The sequence below is a fragment of the Taudactylus pleione genome, unplaced genomic scaffold, assembly GCF_031769625.1.
Source record: "Taudactylus pleione unplaced genomic scaffold, aTauple2 ptg000043l, whole genome shotgun sequence".
NCBI lineage: Eukaryota > Metazoa > Chordata > Amphibia > Anura > Myobatrachidae > Taudactylus > Taudactylus pleione.
In genome coordinates, this window is record NW_028284445.1 from 3,445,791 (window position 1) to 3,458,595 (window position 12,805).

Consider the following 12,805-nt stretch of genomic DNA (forward strand, 5'->3'; position numbering starts at 1 on the left):
CTTGTAACTTCAAACTTCCATTTGTTTGCAAACTAGTTTCAAGGTGTTCTTACCGTTTAGGTATCTCAGGATATGTCTAACAGCAGTCCAGTGCTCTTTTCCTGGATTGCTTGCAAATTCGTTAACACGACTGACTGCATGTGTGATGCCTGGAAGTGTGCCAACACTTGCATATATTAAAATTCCAATAGCACTTTGAGGAGGAACTCCTATGATTTAATCTATTTCTGTCTCTAAAGTTGGACAAGTAACCTTGGTGCAAGGTCTTTTAATCTGAACCTGTCACTCAGCCACAATTTTACTTCAGCTATCTGGCTTCCTTGGCCTGTTCGCAATACTGTAGATCATCTACCTACACAGCTACGATGAATAGGCTTTTCTCCTTCCACTTATATTATAAGAAGTGATCCATTTTAGAATCTATTAAGTAAATTTCCAGTTATACACTGCCTAGTTTGATGAACCAGCAATGGCCACTTTGTTCTAGCCCATACAATGATTTCTTTAGTAGATATGCTTTTCTCTCTGGAAATGCATTAACATTATAGTGTTCCAGTGGCTCCATGTAAATTTCTTCAGCTAACTCACCATTTAAGTAGGCTGAATAACAATCTAGGTGGTACAGTAGTAAATCATACATAGCAGGCATAGCAATGATCATACGTAAAGTATTTTACTTTGGAACAAGATCTCTCCATAGTCAATACCAGATTTCAGCATGCAATCCTTGGCAACAAGTCAGACTTTGTAGCAATAGAAAAGGAATGCCTTAAGCGCTTGAACTGGATTGTTTCTCAGATAAAATAGTTATAAATATTGGCTGCTATCACAGGAAATCTACTGGTATCCCACCAAGCAACTGGACTTATATTCATGTTTTGGTTTCAGTTTTGCAAAACCACCCTCAAGTGCTTTGGTTTTGGATATGGATTTTTTTTTAAATGATAGAAAGCTTTTAAAAACATCTAAAATCATGTAATTTTTGCAATCCAAAACTAAAACTCGGGGGTCAGCGCACATCTCTACTTGAGCGGGAAGTTCCCTGTGTGGTTAGGAACACAGCTGCCTACAGTTTGTATCAGGAGACCACACATGTAAGTTATGTTGTCTCCTTGGATGGCTGTGAATGTGCGGCTTGTCCATAGTAGCAGTTTTCTGTCGGTGGACAAGAAAGTACAGGACTTGGCCAAATGCCGGTATTAATTCAGTGGGTGCAATACATTAAGGGCTGAGAAGTGCAGTCCCCTTATGTGTTTCTCTGCATGCAGCAGTTTCTTCAGAAGATAATTACACTATGCTTTATCAAGAGTTATAGTAAATTTTAAAACTGATTAACATCTACTTGAAGGACACTCTTTATTTAATAAGAATTTTTGCAATTATGTGACCATTTACAGTGAAGATTATGAGATACATTGCCATTTATAGTTTTATACTTCTTATAAGCAGAATTTCCTTGTACACAACCACCGGGCGTGGACAGCCGCGGGGCAGGGGAGAGTTAGGTTTAGACTAGGGGAAGTGGGGGTTAGGGTTAGGCACCCCCAGGGGGAGGTTAGGGTTAGGCACCCCCCCGGGGGACTTAGGTTTATGCTGCAGGGGAGAGGGGGGGTAGGTTTAGGCACTTAGAGGGGGGTTAAGGTTAGGCACTTAGAGGGGGGTTAGGGTTAGGCACCCCCCCAGGGGACTTATGTTTATGCTGCAGGGAAGGGGGGGTTAGGTTAGGCACTTAGAGGGGGGTTAGGGTTAGGCACCCCTAAGGGAGGGTTTGGGTTAGGGGGTTGAATAGGGTTAGTGAATACTTACCTTTTGACGATCAGGAATTTCACCCCTACCTCTCTGCCGCTGTCAGGATTTGAACCGCCGGCCATATGGCCATCGGTAAGTAATGCTGATTCTGTGTTATACAGTTTATTCAAATTGACCTCTAGGGCTTTAGTTTCTTGTTAAACACCCACTTGTTTTGAATGTTTTGCAGTTGCATGACCTGTCTACAATGGTCCATGTGTCATTATTGTTTAAGGCTGTTAGTTCTATGGCTGATTTCCAATTTTCCCTGTTGCTACTTGGCTTTGCTTCTTGAACAGTTTGAGATTCATAGTAGACAAAGTTAGCAATTATTTGCTGTATCTTTTAGGTGTTCTACCATCTACCTTTGTTGCTCCTCATAGAGTTCCTGCTCTGTGATTGATCACTTGCATCTGTAACATCAGCTGTTGACTTATCACAAGTTTTTGTGGAGTTGCAATATCCGGAATCGGTATGATTTACCGCCAGACCCCTGCCCGGTGGTTGGAATCCCAACAGTGGCATCCCGGCAGAGGAGGAAATCCCGATCGTCGAAGGTAAGTATTCTCTAACCTATTTCTAACCCCCTAACCATAACCCTCCCTTAGGGGTGCTTAACCCTAACCTTCCCCCCCAGTGCCTATCCCTAATCCCCCCTCTAAGTGCCTAAACCTAACCCCCCCTTCCCCACCGCCTAAACCTACATTCCCCGGGGGGGTGCCTAGCCCCAAGTCCCCGCTCAGCACCCGGCATCCCTTCGATCGGGATGCCGGGTGCCGGTCTCCCGGCATTGGTAAAATGACAGGCGTCTAGATTTAGACGCCTGTCATTTAACCGTCGCTGGGATTAAGCAATATCCAGCTGTTTAGTTGAAGCTGTCTCGTGAAACACCACGTCTCTTAACTTTACAAGTTGTTGGTTGTTAATGCCCCCCAGGGGCGTAGGGAGGGCAGCTCCGGTGGACCACAAGCTCCAGGCACCTAAAAGTTTAGAGGGCATGCCACAGCCTGACTCTGGTGCGGCACCTACCGCCCGGCCGCCTGCGGCTCGCACCTGTCAGCCTGAGTCACGTAGGCTTCCACACTCTGTGCTCCCGAGTCCTCTTCAGACTCTGGCCCTCATTCAGAGTCGGTCAAAGCGGATGCTCGGTCGTACGCCTAACGACCGCAAAACTGAAAGGAAGCGATCGCACGGCCGGTCGATCGCAACCAAAGTGGCGCCCATACGTGAACAATGCACCTCCTCTAGCTAGCGAGTGATAGCAGCTAGCGATCGAGTCAATCATTGTCAGTTATTGTCAGTCGCTGTATGTTAATTTTCTTCTGATGGTTGCGGCCGCTTGTGTTGTGTGCAAATGACACCAAAAATTAACAAAAAATCGCATAGAATAAGCCATCCCCAAGAAATATATTTATTCTTATTATTCGCTAATGCAAACGCAGGTGAATCAATTACATGCCAATTAGCAGTGTTATTAGCTACAACAAACGATTATTAGCTGCTTGCATTGTGTGACTCAAAATAGAAACATCACTCCGAACATCAGTAACATTCAATAGTATCGATTGTACTCTGGGGCTTGAGAAAGCACATACCCAACCTCAAGCTGTATGATCAGCCAGGCCTCTACCCTGCTCGCAGAGTGACGTTTTATTACTTCCGGCCTTCTATGTCGATCGCAGCAGGAAATTTATGTACGCCCCTAAAATGCCCTGAAAACGATGAGGAACACCTGCGTTTTCAGACCACCACCCCCGTCAACACCCACAAACGGCCTTTCATGTCAATCAAATCTCGGAAGCCACTTCCTGCTCATAAGCCATACGATCTACAGCATTTTGGATCGCAAGCTCTCGTACGCACATGCGCACAACTAACCGTATGCCCCAGTCTGATGTCATACGCACGTGAATATGACGTCAGACGGGGGCTGAGATTAGACAGGACCGAATCTGAAGAGAGGAGCCGCACTGACAGGGGGAAAAAAAGTGTGTTCTGGCTGGACTTTGTTTATAGGTTGGCTACCTACAGTATGTACTTTGTAATTTATAGGGGCGGTCACTGCTGGGTGCAATATTGAATATAAGGGATGGGGACCTGCTACAAACAATGAGGGGGAGGAAAATCAGTGGTAGTGCCTCCCCCCCTCTCACTGATTGTTGCCTCCCCATCCCTTATATTTATTATTGCACCCATCAGCCAGTGTCCTGTTGATTATATATCAGTGTACCACTGATATATAATTAACAGGTCACTGACTGATGGGTTTAACCACTTGCCTGGCATGGTCGTATCAGATACGACCATACCAGACTGGGCTTTCCCTGACATGGTCGGTTCTGATACGACCAGTCAGGAAAGCTCTGTGGGCGGCTGCTGGAAAATAAGATTCTAGCAGCCGCCAATCACAGAGGGACCTCCTGGTCCCTCTGCACACTGTCCCTCCCCGTGGGCCGGCCAATCACTTCTAGCAGTGATCGGACAGCCCAGCGCCGGCACACCCACCTCCGACAGCAGCCCGGCGGCTGCTGACAGGGCAGAGAAGGCAGCGCTGATAGCGTTGTCCTTCTCTCCCTCTCTCTCCGGAGGACAGCCGCTGACAGGGCAGAGAAGGCAGTGCTGATAGCGCTGTCCTTCTCTCCCTCCTCCAGAGCTATCAGCGCTGTCCTTCTCTCTCTCTCCACCCCCACTAGCAGCAGCCCGGCGGCTGCAAACTAGACAGAGCAGCCGCCGGGCAAATAGAAGGTATCGCTTTCAGCACTGACCTTTTCTCTGCCCCCTCCCTGTCCCAACGCCCTGTTAGCGGCTCCCCAGTGGCTGCAAACAGTAGAGGGAGCAGCCGCTGGCCAAAGAGCCATCCCCTCCTCTCCCCCCCCATTTTTGCAAGCCCCACCCCATGTATAAACAGCAAAACCCTATACGTGTGTATATATATATATATATATATATGTGTGTGTGTGTATATATATATATATATATATAAAAAATGTGTGTGCACACATGGATATATACATATACTGTGTATATACAGTATATATATATATATATATATATGTGTGTATGCGCGCATATATACCATATATATATATATATATATATATATATATATTGTGTGCGTGTGGAACCCCCCAACCGATGTCAAACAATCGATTGTTTCTATCGATGGCTGAACCAATCGGCCGTCGATGGTACAGCTGTCAATGACCTGAACTACAGTATACCATAAAAATTTTAATTTTTATGGTATATGGTGTTTAAAAAAAAAATTAAATCGTTTTAAAAAGATGTTCTTGACCTAATTCAATCATAAAAAAAACGACAATTTCGGAGCGGTTTTTGGAAAAAAAATTTGTCAGTTGAGTGGTTAATAATAAATATAAGGGATGGAGACCTGCTACAATCAGTGAGGGGGGGGGAGGCACTTCCACTGACAGCCATAAATGAATGTACCATATAAAAAAATGCATGTACTATATAAAAAAAAAGTGTGAACTATATACATTTAGATCTTAAGAGAACGCTGCCTCTTTCATGTGTCTGTGTATGTGTGAGTGTGTGTGTGTGTGTGTGTGTGTGTGTGTAAAGTAGGAGTAAAGGCAGCACTCAGAGGGCCTGATTCAGCAGTGCACACAGATTCCCGATGTTTGGGAATTTGCGCAGGACCCATTCTGCGAGTGTGCAGAATGGGTCCTGAGTATTCACACATATACTCTTGTATGCCTCTGCCTGATTGACAGGCAGAGACATTTAAGGGGCGGGCGGCTGCCGTTCTTGGAAACAGGGTGTGTCCGTCCCATTTTCTGGGAGTGGCCAGCCCAGGGACTGCGTCGATGTATGCAGTTTTCTGTGCTCGCATGCAGGCCAGCTGAGTAAGCTGACTCAGTTAGCTGGCCGCCCGGCGCCGTCCACCATCGCGACCATCGACCACCGATGGTCGCGAAGGTGATACCAGCCTGCGACCTCGGTTACAGTGTTGGGATCGCAAATGCAGCAGGGGGTGTCATACACCTCTTGCTGCATATTGATTATTGCAAGGATTGCAATTGCAAAGCTGCCTGCATGCATACTGTACATCATATCTATAGCCTGCATGCAACTTTGCCATTGCGGTCCTTGAAGAATCAGGCCCTGTGTCACCAATTTAAGATTTTTAAATATTTTTTATTTTCAAATGTAACATGCCCCCACATGTTGGCCATGCCCCCAATTCAGTAGAGGGGAGATGGGGCGCCGAAACATAACCCTTGCTCCAGGCACCATGGCACCTAACTACACCTCTGATGCCCCCAATCTGTATTCTTTGCTTTCTTGACAATATCCAGTCATAATACAGAAGATGGACATGGAATCCAACTTGCTCCTCCTTTCTTTAGGGAAATGGGCAAATGCTTTACACCCAAAGACACGGAGATGACTGACACTTTGCTTTTTACTAGACTGCCTCCAGTGGTGTTTTACTTTTAAATGCCAGTATAGGTGCTCGATTCATAAGGTACATGACAGTTAGGGCTGCCTCTGCCTAGAATCTCTTGTCTAGAATTTAATCACTTACAGATGTGTCCTCAATACACCTAGCCTCAATACGCCATGCAGTGCGAGACTCCTGGCTTGAGTGAACCAGGTTTTGCGCAACTCTGCTTGCACCGAGCATATTTTTTTCTTCTTTTTCATCCAAAATTGCTTGTTATCACAGTACTAGTAAGAAGCAGCAGGAGACTGCACTGATTAATTTGATATGCAACATTTGCATATCGGTGTGCGAGTGAGTCTGTAACTGAAGCACAACAGAACTTGGCGTGGAAAAAAATATGACCGCTGTATCGTAGCACTTCATATACAGATTCAGACTCAGGACCGTATTCAATTAGCAGCAAAAACAGACGTTTTTTCGCCATTGGCTAAAACGGACGTTTTTGTCCAAAAAACGGCGATGTTTTCACCAAAAACTGGAGATAAGTTTTCTCCATCCCAGACCAGGCAAAAAAAATACAAAATCCCTATTTTTGGCTAAAAATGTGGGGATTTCTATCAGAACCCTTTGGACATCCCCCCTAATAATAAATTATCCCAAAAATTTTTCGTAAGTTGCGCACTTTGGCAAAAAACGACCGCACAATTTTGGGGAAAAAAAATAAAAAACGCATCTTCTATGAGCATCATGAAATAGTGGTAACCGCTCATTGACTCCACCTCCATTGGTCCAAATGTGCCTATGTGCATTAATTACAATGGTGCTCATGCTCTGGATGCTGATTTTGTAAATGGGCAATGTGTTACGCAAGTTTCACACTCTGGTCTTTCTCGGTTGTTCACTGACATTCCCATAATCATGCCCTCTATACATTTCTGCACATTGTCATACCCTAGGTGACCCAGTCTCCTATACCATATTTCCATAGATTGGTTGGAATCTTAAACTGTCATTACATAACATTCCTCAGTGTCCAGGATGTACAGTTGTTTATACCAGGTTGCCATTGCAATTACAGTTTCTCTTCTGCAGTATACAATGCACTCTCTCCCTGTGAATTGGAGCTTGTATCACTTTTTTTCCAAAACACCGATCACAATCATATTGGTTCCTAGATCTGGGATCAATAGTACATCTTCTACAGTATGTCTGTGACAAATGTTATGCCTTTAATTCTCAAGCGCACAGTAATTGTCCAGATTTTCGTAGCATTTAGGACTTTATTTTCTATTACCATGATCTTTGCATGAACACATGACTTTAGTGACTTGAACCACCTCCCATTGCAGCTGAAGTGACTCATAACTCCTGAGTCCATGTACCAGCAATCTTTGCAGTGACAGTCAGCTACATTTAATGTTGACTTCTTTTTTAACGCTTGCATGAAGAAGTACCACATGGTTCACTTGCTCTGAATTCTGAGGACTTATGTCCTATTTTGTGGCACTTCAAGTACTTGTACTTGGGCTTCTTGGTTTTATGCCCTTTCACAATAGATTGTAATTCTCAGCATTAGTCTCAACAAGTATGCACTCTTAAAACTGTAGTAGCTTGGCTATTTCAATTTCTGTTGCTAGCTTTGCAGTGCATGACTATAAAGCTACTATTAGGAAATCATACTCTGGTGTAAGGTTTTGCAGCATTGTCATTGAAACCTCCTTGTCGTCTACTTGGGCAGCTACTGAAGTCAATTGAGAGATTGACAGCATCCTATCTATATATTCATACATATCCTTGCACGCACTTAGCTTAGTGCCATACAATGTGTGCCTAAGGTTGATTCAACTCAATAATCCTTTGTCTTCATAAGACGTCTGCAATGCTATCCACATTTCTTGTGCTGTCACCTTCCCATGAATTATGGAATACACATGCTGTTCTACAGCTAAACCTATATTTTCCATGGCTCTATCAATATCATCTGGGATTGAATTATCCCTGGAATCTCTAGTAACTTTCCACAACTTTTCCTGCTGTAACTGCCTCAATGGCAACTTTCCATGTAGCGTAGCTCTCCAAGCCTGTTAACTTGGTGAAGCCCATGCTGGCACTGGTACTGTACATATTCACCCTTTTATTCCATTTTGCTGAAACCAAGTTCTTGGTATCATTATTGTTCACATGATGGTGCTCTGGAAGCCTGAAGGCCTGGGCCCATAACTTATTGGCAGAACCTATAGATGTCAATATATGTGGCAGCGGTGTTTGATGAACATCATCCCACACAATGAATAACTTAAACATATTGTGGTTTATTAACCAGATAGAAAAGGTTTCTGAATAACACAGGGTTAATGCAGAAGGCATACAACGTTCATAACAGGTTCAACTGATCCAACCAGGAATGTGTGGGGGCTTAATACTTTGAAAAAGTCACATGATCGGTGATGAAACATGTTAGACGAGATGCTGACGTATGTTTAAATAATTGGGTACTGCTGCTCTGCTCACTGGTCCGGCGATCACCGAGACGCCACGTTTTCCGCATGCTCCCTGCCAGGACATTGAAAATATTGCTGGCCAGAATACTGATAGCTCCGGTGGTGAGTGACAGTCCGTGGCTTTCAGGAGATTACAAACAAGAGGGGCCCCCATACAGACACCTTCATGCTGTATTAAACGGAGGACAGGATGCCGGTTTAGAGTTGACAGTTACCTGATATCCTGGAATACGGAGTGCTACCAAATGGAAAGCTACTGTTTCTATGAAGTCCGTGAGTACTTCCAGTAGCAAGTAACTGTACATACAGCTGGTTTGAAGCAAGGTCTGTAAGTAATAAACTGTCTCCAATATATGACTATTGGCTTATGTATGTCACTCTCGATCTTTCATACTAGAGAGGTGGCTGGATCAACTAAGCACAAGTAATCAAATTGAAACTACTATTAATTATTAGTACACCATGGTTTTTTTGGGACTGAAATATCAGTTGAGAGCCTCTTCCCGTGGACATTATTGGAAGTGCATGAACCTATATGGTGTATAACTGTAAGCATACAGATACATTTACAGCCCAGGACTCTATTACTCTTTCACTACTGAATTGGTAACATTAATTACTTACAACTGGTAACCTAATTACTTACAACTGGTAACCTATGCTATTTATTTAGAGATTATCCCTGGAGCATGCTTAAAGTATCTTTTTGAGTAATCAACAGTAACAATAGAACACTATAGATTTGCACTACAGGTTGAGTCTCCCATATCCAAAATGCTGGGGACCAGGGGTATTTTGGATAACGGAATATTCCGTATTTTGGAATAATTGCATACCATAATGAAATATCTTGGGAATAGGACCCAAATATACACACAGAATGCATTTATGTGTTACTTACACCTTATACACACAGCCTGCAGGTAATTTTATACAATATGTTTAATAATTTTGTGCCTTAGTTTGTGTACATTGAACCATTAAAAATCAAAGGTTTCATTATCTCAGTCATGCCAAAAAAATTCCTTATTTCGGAAAATTTGGATATGGGAGACTCAACCTGTAATAATATTGTTTTAATTCTACTTGTCACAATGTGTTAAGTATCCTTTTTATACTGTGAATGCTATGTATACTCTGTGTTATATTAAATTTTTTGATAGATTTTAAGTGAGTCGACTATATACTACACTTAAACACGACAGATCTCTTTTTCTCTTGGACAGTATTTTCTGTCCTCACTGCAACTATTTATGATTATTTAATGTCAACTTACATTTGATATTCATTTATTGAACTTAGTGCTTCAACCCTATTTGAATGATAAAATAAATATTGGCTGCACAGACTATTCTTTTGGTTTTTAGGGGCTTAATACCAATGGTGTGCAGATTAGTGAGGGGTTTTTCTCGCTCTAACTTTAAAACTGACCAGACAGAAGATTCTACAGGACAGTTTACTCCTAATTACATCCCACATACACACAGAGGCGTTTCTAGAGAGGAGGGGGCCCGTGTGCAGTCTCCGACACGGGTGCAGCCCGTGTGCAGTCCCCGACACGGGCCCACAGACAACTTGGAGAACAAGATGGCTGAGGTCGTTGCCTCAAATAATGACTTAATATTGTCCCATGAATCTATGGGCCTGATTCAGACCCACTCGCGAGCGGCTGTCCGCTCGCAAGTGGGTCGATGGTCTGCACTGAGCATGCGCACGACGGAGGGAGCTCCGTCGTGCGCATGCGCCAGACACGACGAGCGAAGGACTTTCCTTCGCTCGTTGTGTCCGATCAAAGAGGGCGTGCTGTCAATGTTGATTGACAGCACGCCCCCTTTGGTGGGCGTGCCGGGGGCATGCCTCCCTGACGGGGGCGTTCCCACGGGAACGCCTCCCGTCAGAAGCCGGCCCACTGACATCACTAGTGATGTCAGTGGGAGTGATTTTGGCTCTGATAGAGCCAAAATCACTCCGGAGCTTGCGGTTGAAAACCTCAACCGCAGGCTCCGGCTCGCAATTTCGATGGTCGCGATGGTCACGACCATCGCGGCCATCAAAATGCACGCTCGTATAGCCTGTGGGTGGTGACCCACAGCTATACGAGCGTCCAGGAGGACGCTCCATGAAAATGGAGCCCGGCCCTCATTCAGAGCGTGCGCTCTGCTCAGAGCGTACGGCTCTGAATGAGGGCCTATGTAAGCTGAATAGACAGCCCTTCAGGACAAAACTGCAGATACGGAAGACATGGCCCATCTCAACAATGAAAAAATGATGGGAATACCCGAATTTGGTTGTCGACATTATGACAGTCGACATTTTGGTGTCAACCTTTTGATTGTGTATAGTTTGACTGTCTACATTTTGGCTACATCCCCTGGGGGCATATGTCAGCAGCTTCTGTGGTGCGGATCTACACTGCAGAACTATTTTGGGTCATAACACTGTGCATTTTTAATTTCTACAAATTTCTACAAACCACCAAAGTTAGTGGAGCATCTAGGGGTGTATAATACATCCATATTCTGCTACATAACACTATTATGTGGTGTGTGTTTAATTTTTCTACAAACCAACAGAAATTTATGGAAGCATATGGGGGTGTATACAGGGTTGGACTGGTCCACAAGGGTACATGGGAAATCCCTGGTGGGCCCCACTGTCTTAGGGCCTTACCCCTTCCTCTTGATGTCAGGTTCCAGACTGTGCACTCAAATTATACATTGTTACTCTATTAGAGAGTCAGTTACCTGGTGGAGCAGGACCACTGTTAAACATGGGGGCTTTGTGCTCTTCTATAGAAACAACACCAAGATTTGTCTAATAGTTAACCAAGCAGCTGTAGTGGTTGACCACACCCCTCGGGCATGGGCCCTACCAGCTGACCACACCCCTCGGGCATGGGCCTCTACCAGCTGACCACACCCCTAGGGCATGGGCCTCTACCAGCTGACCACACCCCTCGGGCATGGGCCTCTACCAGCTGACCACACCCCTAGGGCATGGGCCTCTACCATTGCATTCCGGCAGTGAGCCTTTCATACCCCAGTCCTACACTGGGTGTATAGTACTTTATTATGCTACATAACACTGTGTGGTGTGCATTATGCACTACGGTAGATCGCTAAAGATTTTTGGCCTCTAGTGTAGATCACCAAGTCCAAAAGTCTGGCCATCCCTGCCTTAATGACTAACATAACTCAGTGAAAACTCTCAGAGCTTAGGCTACCAGTAATTGATAAAACAACGCTCGCAATATTCAGTCGGTTTGTTTAGAATATACTTTAGTGGTGTAAACTGTGCATTTAAAGTGGTTACAAGTCCCTTTATGCTTCTAGGGCTGTAAGTGGTCTGTATATTTTCCTAAGACCCCCACATACATTCTGTAAACCACAGCTCAATTGCTGAGAAAAGATTAGGACTGGCATCAAATTTATGTTACAGCAAACTGCATGTGGTAGAAGCTTTCAAAACACCCATTCAATTGAACGGATAGTATTATTAAAGCTTGGAGACTAGAAAAAATACAATTTCCTCAATTTCACACTGACAGTTTTAAAAAAAGCTGATTTAAATGTTTCGCAGTGCTATTCCCTGGTTTTGTATCATTTCTTTAGGCAGATGTACAGAATACAGCGTTTCTCCAGGGTTTCTGCTGAAATTCAGCACTGTGTACAGATAAGCTGTCAGTTCCAAAATCCTGTAGGCAGAGAACATGAGAATAAAACTGAATTTAAAACAGAAGCTCTATCTCTGTAAGGGGAAAACAGCATATGGCACGGACATTTTATACAAAAGTAACTTATAAGACTATGAAGTATTTTAATCTATTCTAAAAACAATAAAAATATTTTTGGTTGCAAAGTGTTTTATCTTTTTTTTTCTTATTTCCCTCGATCCCCAAAAAAGACGGATAAGATTTGTGATTTAAATAGAATAGAATGGCAATGACCTGATTAAAATCTGAACACTTTTCTCATGCTCTGTCTGTCTGCAAGTAGCTCAGCAGATTTGGCTATGAGTGACATAAAGAGAAAACACACAGCACAGGCAAATGGAGCTGGCAAATCAGTAGCTAGTGATCAGTGAGCTATGGGGGAGATGCAGGAGA